The sequence below is a fragment of the Pleurodeles waltl genome, chromosome 11, assembly GCF_031143425.1.
Source record: "Pleurodeles waltl isolate 20211129_DDA chromosome 11, aPleWal1.hap1.20221129, whole genome shotgun sequence".
Classification (NCBI taxonomy): Eukaryota; Metazoa; Chordata; class Amphibia; order Caudata; family Salamandridae; genus Pleurodeles; species Pleurodeles waltl.
Genome location: NC_090450.1, coordinates 140,314,986 through 140,338,348, shown reverse-complemented (window position 1 = coordinate 140,338,348; position 23,363 = coordinate 140,314,986).

The following is a 23,363-nucleotide window of genomic DNA, read 5'->3' as shown; positions in this document are numbered from 1 at the left end:
TGTTGAGAGTTTTTTAGGTTGAGTACATAAGCATTATACAACTATGTGTAGATTAAAAAGAAAAAATATTTCTTGCATATAGATCTATTTCTAAAAAATAATTATCTGAAAAAATATGTTGAGAATCTTTTTATGTGCCAATATAAAAATGTAAAATTAATGTTATAAATTTTAATGAAATCACTTTTTTGTAAAATGTTTATAACTATTAATTGAAATTTCAAATTTTAAACCTTCAGCAAATGTCGATGATTATATGAGTATTAACAGGGCAATCAGGCAAGCTTAGTATATCTGATTCCAAACTGTACCAGGAGGATTTTGGCTTATGGGAACAATTTATCAGTAGGTACGAGATCTGTGGCGACAAACCAGAGTCCATTCAGCTACCTCACCCCCACAACAAAGAAGAAGACAAGCTAGGAGATGAACAACAAGACTTCATACTGATGGGCAGCCTAAAAGAAGGAGTTTATGTATACTGAGGTTATGCAACATAGAAGAACTCCTGCAAATGTACTGCTAAACAGAAGGACATTCAATGAGATTTTTTTCATTTAATGCACAAAAATCCAAATGTTCTGTAATATTAGATTTTTGGATTACACCTATTTGGTGTATTTAATTTACCTGTAGGTCCCTTGTAAAGGGGTATACCATATACCCAGGGACTGTAAATGAAATGCTACTAGTGGACCTGCAGCGCTGATTGCGTCACCCATAGAAATAGTCTTGCAAACTTGTCTCAGGCATGCCACTGCAGTGCCTTCGTGCGCAGTTTACTGCCACATTGAATTTGAAGTCAAACTACTTGCCAAGGCCTAAATTCACCCCTAAGGTGGGCCCTACAGAGCCCTATGGGCAGGGTGCTGCATATTTAAAAGATAAGACATATATGTTTATGTGTTACATGTCCTAGTAGTGACAAACAGCCTAGTTCGTTTTTCACTGCCATGAGTGCTGCTCCTCTTATAGGTTTGCATTGGGAATTCCCTTATATATGTCTAAGTGGTAATTTCTGATCTGTGAGGAGTAGCATGGGCTTGTTTGGTATGTTTGGAATGGTGGTGAGAAATCATGCTTTCTGGTGTTGGTGCCTTTTAAATTGCTATTTTAAAAATGCCATTTTTAGAAAGTGAGCATTTCTCTGTGCTTATAACTCTGTGCGTTGCAGCCTGGCTCCAATCTACATCTGGGGCAGAGTGATAGCTCCACTTCTTGCATACTTTTCAGACAGCCATCACACAGGGAGAGTGGATGTGTAAAAGGATTACATCTGCATACTGAATGTTCTTTCTGGACTGGGAGGGAGGGAGGTTGGGTGAACTTACATTTGTATAAGCTGTGTCCTGCCCCCACACAAAGGGTTTGTTTACCCCTACTGATGTCTGGCGCCAGGGCTGGGGTTGAAAGGTGGTGTTGTGCACTTCTATTGTTTGTTTGAAGCGCCCCCTAGATCAAATACATTTTGAGTATAATTACAGGGGCTGTAGCCCCATGTCTGGAGAGATTTTTTTAACTAGGCCTGAACCCCTGCCAGAAGTACTGCTGAGCTGCACAAGGACTCATATGGCCTGCTCTCCTGTTGTTGCCCTGCTTCTTGGCATCTGCTGGGTGATACAAAGGACTCGCATGGATTGCTTTTCTGCTTGTTAGACTGTTGCCAGCTTCTACCTGACTCTGGTTATACCAGACTCAACCTGGACTGCCAAGAGGAACTGGCATTAGCACTGCCTGCTTTGTTTTTCTGGCCTGCTGCCCTTTGGGCTACTGGAGGAGAGTGCTGGCCTAATGCCTGCGACCAGCTGTTGTGTTACCCAAGTGACTCCTAGGAGCCCAGCGCGTGGTGAGCACTGTTTTCTACTCCTCACTTTGTAATCCAGCTAAAAATCAGCCTTGTCTGTGGGACTCCTAAGTCTTTGCTTGCCTGGCTGAGTACTTTTACGGACCAGAGTGCCCCCTGCCTTTCAATTGCTTTGCTGACGCTAGGACGGTGTGCGTGACCCAGCACCACACCCGTCCAAGGAGAGCACCATGAGGTGCAAGGGAATCCTCCCATAGCAAGGGAATCCGCCAGTGGCCGCTGTCTCCCCTCCTCGTTGCCATGACAGTCGGGCTTTGCAGAAGAGACACCGATGTGGAGAGGAGACCAGCGTCATGACAGGTGGTCCTTGATCCCCGGAAGGGATTTTTTCCCACCCAGTGCTGCACCATCGGGACCCTAAGAGGGTCCCTGTGTCCTCGGGCTACCAGATGCCTGAAAAGTGTGGCCGGGGCCATGGAGGAGGCCACCCTTTGCCTGCACTTCTTCCCGGTGGCCAGGCCTCTCAGTACGGGGACATGTTTCGGCTACTATATGTGCAGCCCTGCGGGTGTCTACGGTGTATTTTCCTTCGTGGGCTGCACTTTTGGGGCGTTGGTTCACTGTGTGATTCTTTGTCCTGCAGTTGGAGTCCTCCACGGAGACTCCTGTTACCACCATGGGGGGCCTTTGCCTCCTGTAACAACTTCCATAATTACTGTATCACCCCAGCAGGTGCACAGGGGATTCTGTGCCTTTCCACTGAGTTTACATTCTCCTTCTCGACCAGGCACTCTACAAGTTCTGTAACTCTGCTACTAGGAGGGAAGGGGTCCAGATTCCTGGGAGGTCTACCTGTTACTAATAAGTTGATTTTGATATGTGGTGATGTATATGCTCTGCAGGGATACCTGGTGGTATCTGTGCTTCTTCCGACTTACACTATTGCGTTTCATGTTCTGAGGTTGTTATGTATGACATTTGTTTCTTGGATAGCCAAGGTAAAGGTAATGACTCAGGATTTGCATAGTGAGCACAATATTTATAAGTAGTTTTGTTTTGTACTATGTTATGTACAATATACTATGGAGCAGTTTTACGGAAAGTGTTGCTGCACCGAGTGCAGCGCCCCTTTCCCTGAGTCCCTTAGCACCCCTCTACCGGCACCATGTGTGCGCCGTGATTAAAATATGGCGCACCATGGCGCATTGGTAGGGGGGCAATAGCACCATTATTCATGACACTATTAATGTCATGAATAATGGCGCTACTCCTGCAGAGTACATAGGGCCCCATTCTAAAGAATGGAAGCCCCCTTTTAATGCCTGCTCTTGAGCAGGCGTTAAAAGTGCCGTAAAAAATGGCGTAAGGAAATTTCATAGATTTCCTTACGCCATTTTTCCGTCTCCCCTAACGGGGGAACGCCCCCTATGCATATATTATTCCTGGCGCAGGCATAATGTAGTGCAAAGGGTTACAGGGTGGCACAATGCATGCACTGCACCACCCGGTAAATAAGGCGCTGGGATTTCGGCCTTGTTGGGCCACATTAACGTAAAAAACAATGACAGTAATGTGGCGAAAGCTGACGCTAGGTGTAGTAATGCTGTCATCCAAGCAGAGATTCAAGTTGACACAAGTTGATTGATTTGATGTAAGTTTATTTCCAGTTTGATCCACAAAAGAAACTTCATCCACCACCAAGACACAGAGCATCCACTCTCCACCTCTAGTCCTTCCTAGACTCCCACCGTCAACATTCCGGAGAGTCCAAGAACACAAGAGAAAGGAGGAGAAGCAGTGGGAGAAACCAACTAAGAAAAATATATAACTAAAAGGAACACAATACAGATAAAAGGAACAATTCTGTACTAAACTCAATAAAGAAATAATGTAACACACCACACTATCTTCCCCCTAAATGAAAAGAAAAAGATTTTCCTTTTCACACTTTGACAACTCTATTCAAATTCCAAATACGTCCATCATCCACTTTGATAGCTCCTTTAAACACCTTAATAACTTTAAATATTTTACTGTATTGAGAAAAGCTTGTGCGATTTGTTTTCGGTAACTTAATCCTAACAGCATCACCAACTGCAACAACAAGAGGTTTGACTGCTTTACGAAGATCATGTGTCCACTTCCTCTTCTCCTGCAAAGTCTTCTGTTTGGCTATAGCTAGTTCTTTAACTTTCTCATGATTCAGCTCCTTCCCAATATATTTATTCACCCATGAAGGATTTATGTTGGTGTTGGGTACCCTTTTTTTTAACAATACAAATGGGGACTGACCAGTACTGGAATGTGGTGTATATCTATAACTTTCAACCTTAGATTTGACAGCTTCTATCCAACCACGTCCTGTCAATTTAGCCATTTGAATGGTTTCCTTTAACGTCCTATTAAAGCGCTCAACCATACCATTAGTTTCAGGACGGTATAGAGCACTTTTCTTATGTAATATGCCTCTAGATGCTAAAAACTCACACATGTGCTTAGAGGTAAATTGAACACCATTGTCCGTTATAATGCACTTGGGATATCCTTCCCTTGAAAATACCCCTGCAAGAAAATTTGTAATAGACTGAGATGTTATGTCAGAGGTAATCAAAATTTCCGGCCAGCAAGACAACATGTCCATTACAACTACAATGTACTTAGAAGAAGAACCACAAACCATAGGTCCCATAATATCCATTGCAACATCCTCCCACACTTCATTAGGAATTGTTCTAATTTCCAAAGGACGAGACCTACACTTTACCGTTTTATCTGCAAATTTGCATTCAACACAGTCACGAACAACTCTCTCTAACGCTAAATCCATTCTCGGCCACCAATAAAATTCTCTCAAACGTTCCTTTGTCTTGCAAATTCCATGGTGGTCCAAATGAGCTAGATGTAACAATCTTTCTCGTAAACCAGATCAAGGCACTAGTCTCCCACTCCTGAAAACCAAACCATCCTCGACAGAAAGTTCATTCCAAACTTTTTTATACACATTCTCTTCGTCACAATCAGCTGGAATGCGATTAGATTCAATCAAATCCTTCACCCGCTTTAAACTAGTATCATTACTAAACTCCATTAACCATTCATCTTCTGTGATACAACCATCAGTCAAAGCGCACACTTTAACATTCTCATCAATCCACCATGTGCTACAATCTGTATCTTGGTCCCAGCCTAGTGACCTTAGTCTTGACAAACAGTCAGCTGTGCGGTTCTCACATCCAGGAACATATCTGACAGAAAATTGGAAGTCTTGTAGACCAACAATCCATTTGCAAATACGTGAAGAAATACAATCTAGCCCTTTCTTATCAAAAATTTCTTGTAGAGGCTTATGATCGGATTGCACAACAAACTGAGATCTCCAAAGAAACTGTTTAAACTTCTTTATAGCCCAGTAAATAGCCAAAGCCTCTTTTTCAATGGTAGAATACCTCGACTCCGCTCCCCTCAACGCTCTGGAAGCAAATGCAATTGTTACATCCTTACCATCATACTTTTGCGTAAGAACACTTCCTAAACCCTTATCTGAGGCATCAGTTATGACACAACATGGAAATCCTGGACGAAAGCTGCTGAGGCATTGAGCAGAGGATAGTGCACACTTCAAATCCTCAAATTCTTTCCTGCATGCTTCCGACCATGCAAAATCAACACCCTTCTTTAGCAACTCTCTAATACAACAAGACCTACTGGCAAAATTGGGGACATACTTAGAATAGAATTCCGCCATGCCTAAGAACACTTGCACGTCTTCTTTTTTTTCAGGATCAGCAAAATTGACAACAGTTTTAACTAGGTCTTCCTTTGGTTTCACACCTTGAGCAGAAATTACATGGCCTAAATAAGTGGTATCTGAACATGCAAACTTGCATTCCTCTCCCTTTAGTGTGATTCCCTTACTACGAAAAGTTTTCAAGACTTCTCTAACCTTAGAAAGATGTTGTTCAAGGGTGCTAGAAAAAATGAGAACATCATCTTGAAAAAAACTAACGCCATCAGTTTTACCAAGAATATGGTACATTAATCTTTGAAATACGGAAGCAGCAGAGCACAAACCAAATGGCATCCTATTAAATTTAAACACACCAAAGGGAGTGATAAATGAAGTCAGCAATTTGGATTCTTCACACAATTGGACTTGGTGATAGGCTGAACTCAAATCTAATGTTGTGAAATATTTAGCTTCCCCTAAAAGACTGACCATTTCATTGATGTTAGGTAATGGAAATCTGTCCTCAATCACAGCTTTGTTGAGTTGTCTAAGGTCCACACAAAGTCTAATATCCCCCGATTTTTTCACGGCAACTACAATGGGAGCGATCCATTGTGCCGCCTCAACTTCTTCAATTACGCCCTCAGATTGTAACCTTTGCAATTCAGATTTTACTTTGTCCTGCAAAGTAAAAGGAATTTTCCTGACCTTGCACACTACTGGCTTTACACCCTCATTAAGACAAATGCGATGTTTGTATCCTGTAATGCACCCCACTTTAGAGGTAAATACGTCAGGAAATTCACCCATAATGTCATCTTTGATGCTGCACACATTTTGAACCAACACCTGAGGAATAGAGTTGGGATTCAATATAATGCCCAGCATCTTCTGATGTGGCCAGCTTAAAATTGTGTCGCCAATAACCGGAACATATATTTTCCCAGTAATCGTGTTCCCTCTGAAGGTTATAGTAGCTTCAAAGTAACCCTTCAGCTCAATAGGTTTTCCACCATAACTATAAGGAATGATGTCAGGATCCAGTAGAGAAACTTTCCCCTTAAAATGCTTAGTAAAATCTGAAACTGAGACTAGAGAAAGTTTCGCACCCGAATCCATCATCATTGAAATAGATGTTCCGTTGACATCCACAAAGTCCGAAGGATACTGACAAGTGACATTAGCTACACAATTAACATCATTAATAATCTGTAATACAAAATCTTGATCATCGTTACAATCAATTTCCTGAACTTTGACTTTAAACTTTGTTGATGATTTACAATATGTAGCAAAATGTCCTTTCTTGGAACATTTGTTACAGGTAACAAGTAATGCAGGACAGTCTTTACTATTGGCTAAATGAGTTGTAGAGCCACATCTAAAACACATTAGTCTTGTTCTAAAGTTAGCTTGAAATTTGTTATTAGTTTTTGTATCAAGAGCTTGGACATCCATTGCAACATTTCTCGATTTCCTCAAATTCTCAATACAAGCCATTGAATGTTCAACTTGCTTCGCAATAATTAACACTTCATCCAATGATGGATCATTCTTGGCCCATAACGCCTCTTACTTTGTCACATTTACACTCAAGCATGAATTGGTCTCTAATGCGCTCTTCTAGATTTTCTCCGAAATTACATGATGAAGCTAGTTTGCGTAATGCTGTCACAAAGTCTTCAATAGATTCATCATCAGTCTGCTTCCGTTTCCCAAAGTAGTAGCGTTGTAAAATGATTGAAACTTTAGGTAGAAAGTGGTTGTCTAGTCTAAGTAGCGTAGATTCAAATTCATTCAGAGAGTTGTCACCCTCAGCACCATCTGACGTTGTTATTGCAGGTAAAGTTTCCAAGATTTCCTGACATTCCGCACCAAGACAATGTTGTAAAACAGAAGTCTTTCTTTCAGATGATAAATTGCTGCCACAGACGCGCATGTAGGTCAGAAAAACCTTTTTCCATTTTTGCCACGGTATAGGTGGTTCTCCAGGAAGAGCAAGGAAAAATGGTGGAGGTGTAATGTTCTGCATAATCTCTTCTTATTGCAGAGAAATAGTGTAGAATACCACACAAAATGAAACAAAATAACCAGTACAAATTAAACTGCAACAATGACAATTGAATAGCAGATCAACATTGTTTCCAAATGTCTAAAAACAAAAGTAGTTTTAAACAGACAGTTTAAAGCTGGACTGTTTGTTTATATGTTGAAAATGTTGTACGAGCGCATGAAAATATATATATATGCGCGTCTTCATTAGTTAAGAATCCACTTACAAACTACTTGCAAAATTGAGCGTGGAGAAAAACAAAGAGTTGTCCTGATCGCAACCGGGTAGCAGACAGTACGTGTTACCCTTGAACGCGGCTGAGTAAACAAACAGCGCGTGTTTCCTTTGTGCGCGGCCGGGAAGAAAAGGCACGCGTACACGTTGTTATGGCAACGAAATAAACACAGCACATGAAGAGCACGCGTCTCCGGAGGCACGAGATAAGGAGACGGTTGGCATACGCGCTTATGAAGTTTATAAACAAACGCGAACAAAAAAAAATATGTGGCACATGAAATAGTTTGAGAAAAAAAAATGAGCCACAGAAATAACGAAATATTACAGTACCTTCTTTTTTTTTTCCTTCTTAACGGTAGAAAAAGAATAAATGACGGTGTTGAAGTTTCCAAAGGTGACAGTTTCAGGGGTCTTGACCCACCTTCGTCGCCAAAAATGTAGTAATGCTGTCATCCAAGCAGAGATTCAAGTTGACACAAGTTGATTGATTTGATGTAAGTTTATTTCCATTTTGATCCACAAAAGAAACTTCATCCAGCACCAAGACACAGAGCATCCACTCTCCACCTCTAGTGCTTCCTAGACTCCCACCGTCAACATTCCGGAGAGTCCAAGAACACAAGAGAAAGGAGGAGAAGCAGTGGGAGAAACCAACTAAGAAAAAGATATAACTAAAAGGAACACAATACAGATAAAAGGAACAATTCTGTACTAAACTCAATAAAGAAATAATGTAACACACCACACTAGGGCACTATAATTATGCCCCTATATTTTTGTATAACCCTGTGTGGAGTCTCTTTTGTGGTGTATTTATTATGTCACTGGTGTGTGTGTGTTGTGCAAACACTTTACACATTGCCTCTGATTTAAGCTCGACTTCCCCGGCCAAGCTACCAAGGGGGTGAGCAGGGGTTATCGTGGGTGTGTAACTCCCTAACCCTGACTAGAGTGGCGGGTTCTGCCTGGCTGAGGTGCATACCCTGGCCAACCAGAAACCCCATTTCTAACTATGGGGGTGAAGAGGGGTGTGTGAGAGTTGTTAGAATTGTATATTTATTTTACACTTGTGATATATTTGAAAATGTTATAAGGATAAGTATGATTTGTTGAGAGAGGTGTTTCAAATTAATTTTAATATATATTTACATTTTAAAAACCCTTTAGTCTGTCACATTGTTAATATTTGTATTTGTGAATAAATATTATTTAATTATGTCAAAATATGTAAAGGTTGCTTTGTTTTAAATTAGAATTGTAAAAACCTAGCATTTACAGTTTAATTTCCTAGCTATATTATTATAGAATAATGTACATTAAAAAGAGTGAAAAACAGTACAAATAGAATTGTAAAACACATTAAGCAAACATTTCTAAAAGCCTATACTATCAATCAACACATATGTGAATTTTTATTTTTAAATACGTACTTTAAACTAAAATGTTATGGTTTGGATGTTTTAATATAGTAATACTTAAATTATCTTTCTTTCTACAAAATATCATGTTAGGTTATTGTAATACAATTAATATGTACAAATGTATAAAAATGTACAATTTCTGCTCCTCTTCTTTGCCCCACGTGTGTCAGAAATCAAACTGTGAAGAAATTTGAGAACATTTGTCCTCAATTTAATTTTCTGTATCTTATTCATGTGGTAATGCCCTCTTATGGCTATATTGTATTGAACTGTACGGACAACAATCATTTTACAAAGGACTTCGGAACTGTACATTAGCCTCCCAACAGAGAGATCGAAACAAAACAATTTAGACTTGAGTATACCAAAGCTCTCAATGAGTGACCCATTTTTCCAATGTGCTGCATAACAAGAGAGCTCGGCTACAGTTTTAAGATTTGCAAATAGCACCATAAGCTACGGTTAAAGAGCAAAGCCTTGATATAAATTATTAATATACATAAAATTAACAGTTAATAATTAATAGAATTGTATACATAACACTAAGGCCCTCATTTACAGGGTTTTTGACTTAGGGCCGCACAGCAAGTCAGCATTCGGTCGCATACATGGAAAGAGGAAAAAACAAGGTGAAATAAAAATATTTCTCCTTGTTACGCCTCACCTTGGGAGGTGTAGGGTTCTGGCGCATCCCCTGAGGTTTATGTGGTTTTGTAAAACTGGAGAAGCATCAAAAACCATGGGTGTTGCATGGGAACACCCACCGCAATGCCCATTGAACGCCTCTAGACCACTGAGTAAGGCAAGGCAGTGATTTACGCTTCCTTGCCTGGCTACATATCTATGAGGCCATTCAAAGCTATGGAAAGTGGCTTTGTGTGGCCTGATAGATATGACTCTGTAGTCGGCGACACCGGAGCATCACAAAAAATTACGCTCCAGCGGCACAAGGGTCTCATAAATATGCACCAAAGTTTTTAACATTGGTTTTAGTATGGATACTTTAATAAAAATGTAAGCAATATTATATTTTAGTGTATAACATTTCTTTTAGGTCATATTACAAAGGCATATTGAAAGGATTTGGGTAGAATCAGGAACACAACAAATAGTTTACCCAGGAACTGGAGAGGGTGGAAGATCGGGCAGTGGCAACTACAGAGATTTGAAATATTAAGAGGCAGATTTACTCAACCATCACTCAACACAGTGCAGCAACCAAAGATTCTGTGCTGTGCTGCATTGCGGGACAGGAAGGGAGAAGGATAGCACCACACCTTCAGAGATATGGCACTCTCCTCCCCTCTCCCTAGCGCTGTTGCATAATTTTGCTGTGTGTGTGTGTGTGAGGCTACCATAGGTTTAGCACTATAAGGGTACCTTTCCAGTACAAAATACTATGCCAAGACAACTTCTAAAACTTTTCCTACTTTGTAAGTGTGCTGTACAGTGCAGCACCAATGCAAAGTTGGAAAAGAAAGGAGAAATGAGAACACTTCTCCTTTTAACACCTTGTTTCAAAATGCACTTTTACGCAAAACCCTGTCTCACATTTTTGGTAGACACAGTTTTGCACCAAAAGGGTGGATGATTGCATAACACCCATGTAACACTCCCTTGATGCTAAGTAAGTGTAGGGGTCCCTACTACCCGATAATGGAAGATGACTGCACACATTGGTCACTATCTAGAGGTTTTATTCTGTATGAGTTGTTAGGACAGTCAAATGTGCTCAGTCTATGTGTGTGTTTTCTCTCTTCTTTCCCCTTATCCTCTTTCTTCTAGATTTTCTTTTCCTAGACTTGAGTAATGGTCTTCTTTTCTTCTCTATTCATTTTTCCTCTTCAGGGCGATCTTTCGGTGAAGGACCTGTGTGAGCCACATCCCTCCGAGGATGTGGCTGGCTCTGGCGTCTGTCTGTTCCTTCCGCGATGATGCCTTCGCTGGTATCATCATTGACGGCGGAATTTCTTGGTTTCTGGTGTTTGGCGTCCCGCTCTCCTGCTCCTCCTCGGTATTGGCGTCCTCCTCCTCGTTCCCCAGCAACAACGCGCCATTGTCCTCGCGTTCGCCCTTCATAACCCAGATGTCCGGGTTGACGTCCTGCGACGTCACTTCCGGGTGTGTGGAGTTGCCCCCGTGGCACTGTTCTCTGTGTCCCGGGGTGACCTTTTGGAACAGGGTTGCGCCAACCATGTTACAGTAGGCCAAAACAGTGTTTTGCTCTTCTTTGCGTTAGGTTTAGTCAATTTCCAGTGCAAAACGAGTTTTTCACTAGAAAGTAAATAATTTTTTTTTAAAAATTACTTGAAGGCTTCACTTTATGATGCAAGCCCAGCGCAAGATGTTAGTAAATCACCCCCTAGGTCACTAAACTTAGGTCACCCTGTTACTTCATGTGTTAGGTGTCATTTCTTACTCATTATTTGAAGAGCTCTATTTAAAGTACATTTTGGCTAATTTGCCTGGCAACAAATTATTAGTTGCATTGGCTTCATGCATTTGTATTAGTTCACACATTCTATCCATCTCTCACCTTTATTGTTTTTTTCCCCTTTGCGATTTCCTCGGTTGCTTGTTAGTCTTCCCACCTCGCGAGTCACCTGGTATTGTGTTCTCCTTGTTCTATTTACCTCTTAGATGCAGACCTGTGACTTGTTAGCAACATCCTTGGGCTGCCAGCTGGATTCCTTGTTGGCTTATGCTTGTCAAAGCGATAGTTGCTGATGAACTGTATAAGTCTTTCTACTTATTGCTTTCGAATTCTTTTACTCAGCTAGTCAACTTTACTTACCTGGCATTTTCTGTCTTTCTCCAGTCGTTTCCATTCAAACCAAACATTCAACATCCAGTCTGGGAAATGCCGTCCCTTTGAGAAGGCTCTGTGGTGTTGGAGAGTAAGCTCCAGTCTGGTGTTTTCTACCTCTCTCTCTATAGAGAGAGAGTGACCTCTGTGATACAGCTGCCACTTCACACACGTGGCCTGCAATGACCCATAGACAAGTAGGTCTAGTACTGTCAAAAGCTTCACATGACTTTGCATGGCATGTGAGCTGACTGTGGTAGGACCTAAACCCGATCCTATCTTGTACAACAAATGTGTGACCATGTCCTTATTAAATATTTCAAACTTGATAATGTCCTCATCTGTCCGGTGAAGGAGTGTAATTCTTTTTGTCTGAAGATGCTCTCTTTCCTCTGAAGTCTCCTCCCAGGTGGATGCACGGTATGTATGTGTCTCTGAATTAGTATCTTCCTGGTGGTATTGCTCGGTGTGGATTGTTATCTTCTGCTCCTTTCTATTGCGCCAGTGCTGGCAGCCCTGATTTTTCACTTCCTCTGACCCTGCATTACTTTTCAGTGCAAAATGGCAGTTGCATTTGCACTACAGTGTATGACTGCAAGACAATAATAGATCTCTCTGCTTTCGTTCTGTGTTCTTTTTCAAGTGGTTCCACCCTTTCTTGCAAACAATAAAAAATGCATGGCGGTTTTTGCACCAGACATGGGTTAAAAAACATGCAATTATTATATTGCACAACTGCTTTAATGATTGTGCATGTTTGAGCAACATATTAATGATACAGTAGGAAACTAAGGGCCTGATTTAGAAGTCCACGGAGGAGTTACTCCATCACACCGATAATGGATATCCTGTCCGCCGAAATCTAAATCCAATTCTATCCTATGGGATATAGATTTCGGCGGATGGGATATCCATCACCGTTGTGATGGAGTATTCCGTCCACTGAGTTCTAAATGAGGACCTAAATCCAGTTTTAAATTTTAATTCCTCCAGGGGTCTGACCTAGTTAGCCTAGTCCACGTCATCCCTTGTGAGTTGCTCTCAGTTACTGTGGGAAGAAATATAATTTCATTAGCCGTCTACAGCTTTTTTATCTTAACTGTGCAAATGTCAATTTTGCACCGTTCACTAAGCGCAAAACTTGATTTGCACTGGTCTGTCGGTGCAAAATTGCCATGCATCAGTGACATTTTCTATAATGTGGTACAGTTGCATTTAGTTATGACTCCCATGATCCACCCCCCACTATCGAATGTTGGAGATGCTGAAAACGAAATTCCAGTAGTCTTGATTCCACCTTATGGTTCTTTTATCTGCCACCATGCACTGCGTTCACTTATCTCGAACACGTTCTTTTTCCTTCCCGCTTTCTCTTTTGTCACTGTTTTCTGTGTTTCTCCTCCTCCTTTTTCCCCATTCTGTGTATTTCTTTCTCCTTATTTTGCGTCACAGTTTGATGGTGAGAAAAAAAAGTTCGGGTTCCCTAAAAATGAGCGCTGGTGGGCCCCACCTGCAATCGTCCGCACTGCGGTTCACGTGGGCAGCTCTTCTCGCGATTCTTTCCATATTGCTCACCCTCGGTTTCCTACTTATTTGCTGCCTACGGTTTTCAATTTGCTTTGCAGGAAGAAACGGCTGCGATGCTAATGAAAGAATAACTGATTTGCTAAAATGCACGCATGGCCTTTTTTTCCAAGGAAGACAACATATTGCTGGCTTAGAAGTGCACGTATGCACTTTAGAGGATAGCCAAAGCCATTACGTTTTCTGTTGCCACGGTAACTGTAGATGGTTGTAAATACAAAAGCAGCTCACAGATGGGACTGTGCCAATTAAATGAAGCCAGACATATTTTCAGACAAGAACCACATGTTGAAGATAATATGTGTTTTTCTGTGGTTCCCTGGTGGAAAATTACCGCTCCCTGACCCCTACATCACTAGAACTGTGTGTAGAAAGTTTAAATCCCTTAAATCTTCCTGTTGCCCTGTGCTGGTGATGGGTCACAGGTGCAGATTACCAGCTTGATAACATTTCTAGCCCCTAAAGGTTTCCCTTACCTTCAGTCCCAATAAGAAAAATATAGATTCAGGAGTTCTTGCTTTTTGGATTTTGGATTACAAACTCAGAGTTGAGATTAAGTACCGCACATCTGCACTTTTTCGGATACAATGTGAAAGGAAAACCTGGAGGAATATGAACATGGAATAATAGTCTGAAAGTGGCAAAATATGTGTTCAGAGAGTGTGCAAACTCCAACAAAGCATACTGGCCCATATTTATACTTTTTGACGCTAAACTGCGCTAACGCAGTTTAGCGTCAAAAAGTTTTGCGCCGGCTAACGCCATTCTGAAGCGCCATGCGGGCGCCGTATTTATTGAATGGCGTTAGCCGGCGCAAGCAGACCGGCGCTGCCTGGTGTGCGCGAGAAAAACCACGTACACCAGGCAGCGCCGGCGTAGGGGGAAAATGGCGCATGGGCGTCTTAAAATGGGGCAAGTCAGGTTACGTCGAAAAAATCGTCGTAACCCGACTTGCGCCATTTATTTTCGACGCCCATCCCCCATCAACATGACTCCTATCATTGTAAAGATAGGAGTCATGCCCCCTTGCCCAATGGCCATGCCCAGGGGACTTCTGTCCCCTGGGCATGGTCATTGGGCATAGTGGCATGTAGGGGGGCACAAATCAGGCCCCCCTATGCCACTAAAAATTATTTAAAAAAAATAAAAAAATACTTACCTGAATGTCCCTGGGGTGGGTCCCTCCAGCCTTGGGTGTCCTCCTGGGGTGGGCAAGGGTGGCAGGGGGGGTCCCTGGGGGCAGGGGAGGGCACTCTGGGCTCATTTTGAGCCCACTTGTCCCTTAACGCCATGCCTGACCCAGGCGTTAAAAAGCAGCGCAAATGCGCCGTTTTTAGCCACGCCCACTCCCGGGTGTCTCTTTTGCCCGGGAGTATAAATACCACGTAAAGGCCTGGGAGTCATTTTTTAGACGGGAACGCCTCCCTTGCATATCATTAACGCAAGGAAGGGGTTCACGCTAAAAAATGACGCACATTCCGGGAACTTTGGCGCTATTCGCCTCTAACGCCATAGTATAAATATGGCGTTAGTTGGCGTTAGTTTAGCGTCGAATTTGCGTCGAAAAAAACGACGCAAATTCGGCGCAAACGGAGTATAAATACGGCCCACTGTGTCTCATTACAACTTGCAAAACATGCAACTGGTAGTAAATACCTCACTGTGAGGTAATTATATTTTACTGTGCAGTATTATCGCACCAAATACAAGTGTAACTTTGCGTAGTTCCCAAATATTGGCTTTAAGGTAGGTCATGGACTTTCCTGCTTTGTCTGCTCCTATTTCCAAACATAGGAGTATATTTACATGCACCTCGTGCCGCCAGGGCATCATTTTTTGTGACGCTCCTGTGGCGCTGTACATTGCACCATATTTACAAGGTGGTGCTAAGCAACTTTTTGTGGCTTAACGCCACCTTGTAAATCTGGGACCCTCCGATGCAGTTTTCTGTGGCAGAGGGGCGTGCAATGGGTGTTGCTGTGGGCGTTCCACCACAACACCCATTGCTTTTGATGCTGCCCCAGATTTACTAGAATTCATAAATCTGTGGCAGCATCAGAAGCTAACGCCACCCCAGGGGTGGTATTAGCATTGCGCAACAAAGAGAAATACTTTAGTTCTTCTAGTTTTTGCTTTTTCTATATGTGCTGCATTCTGCAGCACACATAGAAAGAGCAAAACGCCATGAATGATTGTTTATGTGCAGGAAGGTGTTCCTTATATGACGATAACGATAATCATTCTGCGGCACACCTAAAAATTACAAATCGCAATCGTAGCTTGTTTATGTGCAGGAAGGGATACGTTTTGTCAATACTGTGTCACTAACTATCTGCCACACCTGGGTGGGGATACGCCTTATGAGTTTGTTGTCGCTACCATTAGCAAGTCTAGTGTGAAAATGAAGTTCCTTGATTATTGAATGGGAATGGAATAGAATCTTAGGAGTCATAGGGCCTGATTACAACTTTGGAGGAGGTGTTAATCCGTCCCAAAAGTGACGGTAAAGTGACGGATATACCACCAGCCGTATTACGAGTCCATTATATCCTATGGAACTCGTAATACGGCTGGTGGTATATCCGTCTCATTTGGGACGGATTAACACCTCCTCCAAAATTGTAATCAGGCCCATAATCTCCTTATTCCTTTGTTTCTCATCTGTAAACTTTAGGAATATTTAGGCTCAGTTAAGGCAGCAAGTACTATAAAAAAACTTTTGACAAAGACCCCCTGCTTTGTCAAGACATGCACTACAAGTGTTGCAGGTCAAAGGGAGCAAAGTTGGTGGTTCTTCTAATTTTGTTTGTAAAGTCAACGCAAATAATTCCCTATTGCTTTTGAATATCCCTTTATATATTTTTGTATTCTTGTGAAAAGTCCTCTATATGATTCTGCACTGTTTTCATAGGGTCATATTAGGATCCATAATAATGTTTTGTTGAAATGTGAATTATAGATGGTAATATAGTTATCTGTATAAAAGCTTCATTGATGAAGACAAGTCTTTTTCAACACTTGTGTGTTAACGTTCAGTACTGAATGCTGAGAGGTGTGTGCTAGATATTTGAGCAAATGCTATTTAAATTACATTATGCTATTTCCTTCAAGACATGCATAGAAACGGGATCGTTGAAAAGCAGTGTACCAGCAAGGGCTCATGCGCGAATGGCATTTCATAACTGTCATACACCAGTGGTGATGGAGCACTTTTCAGAGTGGGGTGCAGCTGTTAACATTATATCACTTTTGTAACTGAGATTGTGAAAAATCCTTGTGTCACACAAAAGAATAAGTGTAGCAAATGTATTCAGTAGGTGAGTGGCAGAGGTGTAGTATGAAGCTGGTGGTACATTTTGGAGAATAATATCACAAACATATTACTAAAGCGTTGTATGGAAGTGTCATATTTTCCACTGAACGAACTACTTAATTTAAACAGACATACAGTTTTACTCATAAAACTATGCAGGTTTCAATTGATAATGTGTACAAATCATGTTGCAACGAATATTTCATTTGCACATCACCAAGTGTATTGATTTGTTTTGCTCCTACTAAAATTGTATTTACGAGGCTGTTGCATCGCTCTTGCACCACAAAACATGGTGCAAGAGCAATACAAGCCCAGAATGCAACTTATGAAGCCACGCAAGGCCACTTTGCGTGGCCCTGAGTGGTTTCGTAAATCATGAGTAAATTGCTGTGTTGAGTTACTCTGCCCCAGGAAGGAATTCAATGGGTGATCCGTGGGGGTTCGATGCAACATTTATGGATTTTGAGGCATTCTCAGATTTCCCCAGAAGTGGTAGACCTGAGAATGTGCCAAAAACCTACACCTACCCATGTTAGGCGTAATGAGGAGAAATATGTTTATTTCTCCTTGTTACTTCCTGTTTCTATGTGTGCTGCATTCCGCAGCACACATAGAAAGAGGAATATGCCTCAGGGGATTGTTTTTGTGCAGAAGGGTGTTCCTTCTTCTACAATAAGCAATCCTCCTTACAGTGGAGGGACCCTACACCAATGGCACCAGCGCAGGGACAAGGGCAGGAATGTGCTGTATTGTGTTAAATAATAAGGTGACTTGCTGCACTGCATGACTTGGCATAAGTATGGCCCTTTGTTTCCGCCACACTTCAGAATCACAAAAATGTGCTTTATTTGTGCTTTCTTAACTCGTAATATATTCTGAAATATTCCTATTACTGGTATTTAACGCTTCTTGTGTAACGGTTCTTGTGTAAACACCACACTCCCTTTTTTATAGCAACATTTTATTGCCATTTAACATGTTAACTTCAAAACAATTTCCTTCCTTCCTCAATATGGATACTAATACACATTGCGGCACTCTCCTCTTGCGTTCCCCGAGCAGGTCTGGCACAGTGCCCTTCCCCTTGTTGCGAGTAGTTCCCTGGGTTTCATCTAGGTTTTCAATCCATGATAGTCCCACCATTTTTTCCAGATTTAGTCATATTTGCGGGGGCATCCCCTGGCTGCCTAACTTGTTTCCTCCAGTTTGCCGCACCAGTCCATACCCTGAGTCCAAGCCTCGGCCAAAAGGGCAGCCTGCAAGGTCCTCTTGCGGGCTATGTCCCTTTTGACTATTAGCATGTCTAGACCCATGAGTGTCCTATCCACCAGAGCCTCCACCATATCATCTAGAATACCAAGGCGAGCAATCCTTGGGTGAGTATCAACAGTTGTACCCACAACAGAAGATAGAACAGCAAAGATGGCAGTCCAATAAAATTGTATCACTGGGCATTGCCATACAATATGGAAGAAATTCCCCATAGGGTCTTTACACCTGTGGCATGCTGAGGAGTCAGTGAAACCCACTCTCCACAGACAGAGGGGAGTCATGTAGGCTTGGTGTAAATACTGGAATTGTATAAAGCTGAGTCTAGCAGATATTGTTAATGTGCGATGGGCCATACAGGCATCTCTCCTATCTGCCTTGTCTAGGTCCCCCACCCAACCTTCCCACTTCTCTTTCCCACAGTGATGTAGGTGAGTTGACCACTTGGGATTTATAATTTTTTTAATCTGGGATACCCCTCCCTTTTATAAGTGGCCCATAAGAATCTTGTTTTCCAAGGGGCTAGAATCCTGAATATTCTGTAGTGCATCTTGGTATGTACGTGGTGCATACCACAGTTGTAAGTAGCAGTAGATTTTGGAGGTTGGCTTTTGGAATTATTTAATGTGGCTTCCACCCCAAATGTCCCCCATTCAAGATATTCCAACAGAGTCCCATTTCTACAGCCCGTCTAAAGTGGACACCTGATCCAGCCACCTGCCCTTCCACAGTGGTGTTTTGTTTGTCAAGTTTGCAGTTCCAGCCCAAGCACCAGAGAGCGGCCCTCCAATCTCTAAATGCTGCTTGGGTTTACCTCTGGGATGTTGGATTGAATGGGGGCACTGTAAAGAATGTGGAGGACATTTCTACTTCGCGTCTGTAGCCAGGGTCATCCCACCCTCCATGTTGTAAATCATTAATAGAGAGTAATTCAATCAATTAGTCATTTGTGGAGCAAGTCGCAGTCACCCCTGGGGGTATCTGGGTGGTGGTGTGCTAGGTCTCTTTCGAAGAACCAGGTCTTGAGTCTCTTCCTGAAGTCTGCCAGTGAGGGTGCTGTTGGGACGAGTAGGTCAGTTGAGGTCTAGGCAGCGTTGTAAGAAAAAGAGCAGTCACTGCTGTGGCTGCATTGGATTCTCAGTGTGTGCAAGGGTCAGAGAGGAAGAGTACAGGTGTCTGATGGGTTGGTGGAAATGTAGTCCGGTCCTTGATCATGTGGGGCTTTGAAGTCGAGAGCGAGGAGCTTGAAATGACATTTCTTTTGGGCAGGGAGCCAGTAGTTGTTTCTGTGGTGGGAGGGTGATGAGGATGCACCTGGGAAGGTCCAGGATAAGTCTGGTGATGGTTTTCCGTATTGTCTGGAGTCTCTTTAGGAGCTGAGAGGACATGCTGGCAAAGAGAGTATTACCATTGTCAAGGTGGCTGGTGAAATGGGACTGGGTAACAGTTTTCCTGGTGTTGGCTGGGATCCACCTGAAGATTCTGCAGAGCATGTGGAATGTATGGAGGAGGTGACTGCGTTGATCTGCTGTTTCATGGTCAGCTCACTGTTGAGGATAATGCCAAGGATGCAAGTGTGGTCTTGCGAGTGGGTCTGAGTTTGGTTGCCCATCAGCTATGGTCCCATAAGAGGGTTTTTCCCGAAGATCAGGACTTCAATCTTGTCCGAGTTGATCTATAGGCAGGTAGTTTTCATCTAGTCAGCTACAGTGGTCATGGAGTTCCAGAAGTTGGATTTGGTAGTGGAGGGTTCTTCAGTAATCGAGAGGAGCAGTTGAGTATCGTCTATGTAGGAGATGATGTTGAGTCCTTGGGATCTAATGATGTTGGCCAGGGGGGGGGTCATGTAGGTATTGAACAAAGTGGGACTGAGGGATGAACCTTGGGGTATGTTGCAAATGATGCTCTTGGGTGCGGAGGTGAAAGGGGATAGTCGGACTCTCTGAGTGTGTTCTTGTCAGGAAGGAGGCAAGTTATTTGCGGGTGTTGTTTTGTACTCCAATGCTGTGGAGTTTGTTGATGAGGGTGTGGTGGGAGATGGTGTTGAATGCTGCTGATAGGCTGAGGAGGATCAGGGTAGAGGTTTCCCACGGTCGGAGAGTGCTCTGATGGCGTCAGTGGCGGAGATGATTGTGGTTTCGGTGCTATGGTTGGAATGAAAACCTGATTGGAAGGTGTCCAGGAGGTTGGTTTTTCCAGGTAGCTGGTGAGCTACTGATTGATGGCCTTCTCGAGTACTATTGCTGGGTAGGGGAGTAGAGGGCTGGGTCAGTTATTCTTGAGTTTGTTGGGGTCAGCTGAGGATTTTTTCAGGAGGAGTTTGATTTCCACATGTTTCCATTTGACCAGAAAAACTGCTGATGTGATGGTGGTGTTGAGGATGCAGGTGAGTTTCGTGCTGATAAGGTTGGTTCTGAGGTTGAATAAGTGGTGGGGGCATTTGTCGATGGGTGCCCCGGAGTAAATGGATGACATGATGGCTGAGGTGGATTGAGGGGTGAGTGGTGCCCACGTATAGATATTGCTGTTGGTGTTCACTCGTGGTTTGAGAGTGATGAGGTTGGAGATCATGGGTTTGGGGTCGAAGTTGTTGTAGAGGGTGGTGATGTTGCTGTGGAAGTAGTCTGAGAGGGAGTTGCAGAGTTCTTGGGAGGGGTGGATGGTGATCTCTGTGGCTGCTGGGTTGAAGAATTCTTGGACTGTTTTGAAAAGTTCTGTGCAGTTAAATGCTGAATCAATGCAGGTGTGATTGCTTCTTTCTTGTCCTCTTTGAGTTGTTGGTGGTAGTTGCTGAGGGCTGCTTTGTGGGCTGTTCTGTCCTGGCGGATCACCATTGTTTCTCGAGTTAGTAGCAACTGTGATTGTGTCGCCCAATAATACAGGCGCACTCATGAGGGTGTTGGCCATCCATGAGGGTTGGAGTGTACGACCTGGGAAAGGGCTAGTTATACTTACGTAAATTATGTAAAACTGGTGAATTTCAGTATTTTTTTAGTTTTAAAGTGGGTATATTTTTAGTATTGCAAGACATACGTATTACTACAATTTCACATTTGTTCTCTTGTTCTTATCAGTGAAAAAATATATATTATATATATAAAACATACATATATTGTGATTGTAATTGCACTTATATAGTGCTTCCTACCCCACACAAGGCATTGTAGTGCTCTATGGAGAGTAGCACACTACTCTTAAACCAAAGTTAGTGGTCAGTCCAGTGGTTATTGTTAAATATTAGGATTAGTCATGTGTGCTCAACACAAAATGATGCATGTTTACTCCCGCCATTTTGTGATAGACTATATCAATTTCACTTAGAAGTGATCATTAGTGAGGCAAGGTGGTTTCGGATGAATGGTTGGTGAGATAGATAGGCGGTCAGAGATTAGATAGTTTTAACTTGCAGGGAAGGAGTTTTATAGAAGTAGAGGTTGTGATCTAGGAAAGGATCACCCAATTGCAGAATTATAATAACAGAGATTAAGGGCCAGATTTAGACCTTGGCGTAGGGGAATACTCTATAAGAAATGTGACGAATATCCCGTATTACGATACCATTATATCCTATGGAGATCGTGATACGACAGACAGGATTGCCTTCACATTTATGATGGAGTATTCCACCCGAAGAGATTTAAATCAGGCCTTACGTCAGATAGGCTTGAGACTGAGAGGACGCTATACTAAGAAATCGAAAGCACTGGTCATGCAGTATAAGAAGAGGGCCAATTCAAAGGCAGAAAGGAGAGGAATCAAGTTGGAGGAAGTCAAGGTAAATTTTTCATGCACAATTTTAGGAGTATTGTGGGAGACTTTCTGCGATAGCCAGCAATCTGAGGATGTAAGCTTTAGAGAGAAACAACATTACATACAATGTTCCACGTCTAGGACAGGCAATGTAAACATCCAAGTCCAAGTGTGCACATCATTTAAACATTAAGGCCCATATTTATACTTTTTTACTGCCGCAATTGCACAGCTTTTTGATGCAAAAGTGGCGCAAACTTACAAAATACAATTGTATTTTGTAAGTTTGCGCCACTTTAGCGTAAAAAAATGACGCTAATGCGGTGCTAAAAAAGTATAAATATGGGCCTAAGAGTCCAAGCATGCTGTGTGCCAAGCCTAAGGCATCCTTTTAAAGGCATCCCTTTAAATCATGACCTGGAATTAAATATTGTCAGATGAATACTGCATCACAACGGTGTCGGATATCCCGTCCACCACAATCTAAATCCCTTAGGACACATTGGGATTTAGATTACAGCAGACGGGATATCTGTCACCGTTGTGATGAAGTAACTTGTTCACCAATATCTAAATCAAGCCCTTTGTCAGGACTATCCCCCAAGCTTGGTGCACGGTCTGTACACTGCCCAAGCAAAAGTGCTGCAGCTACCTTCTTTAGGAAGATTCCAGGAAAATATGTTATATGTTGAACGACAACACATTCCCCTGTTGCTCAGACCAACTCCCAAATGAGCGCCCCCCCAAAAAAAAACTCTCAACAAGACTATGCAACCCTCCTCAGTCCACCCACACGATTGTTCCCATTTGCAATCAAATCTGCCATCACATCATTCTTGTCTGTCGGGGTAACACTCCAATGACCAAGCACTCCCAGCCATCCCCACCACTGGTACCCAAACTACCGCTCCCTCCATAGAAATCCCAAATCTGTATCCCAAAATGCCCAATGCATTTTGGACATTTAACCCTCCCCCCCACTTCTTCTCACCAGGGCAAACCAATCATCCCGAAAGCAAAGACACAACACCAAAATACCTCTCCCAAAACAACACACCAGTGAGGCAACCACTCCATGGCCCATCCACCACAAAACACCATCACAACTGCTTCTGTGCTCCCACACCAAAAACTGAAACACCAGATGCCAAATCAACTCCACTAGGGCCCCACACATACATTTCATGTTCTTATTTGTTGCTTTACGTGCCATGTATAAAACGTTTGTCCACAAGGCTTATATACATTCAGGTGACACCAAAAGTCTATTGACCTTCTTGTGCTGCACTTGAAATGCCAACCAAGATCACACAGCGTGCCAATGGAAAGCCAGAACTTGCAAATGAAAGGACTTATTTATAAGCGGCCTGCCCTGCCGGTACATCACTTTTTGTGA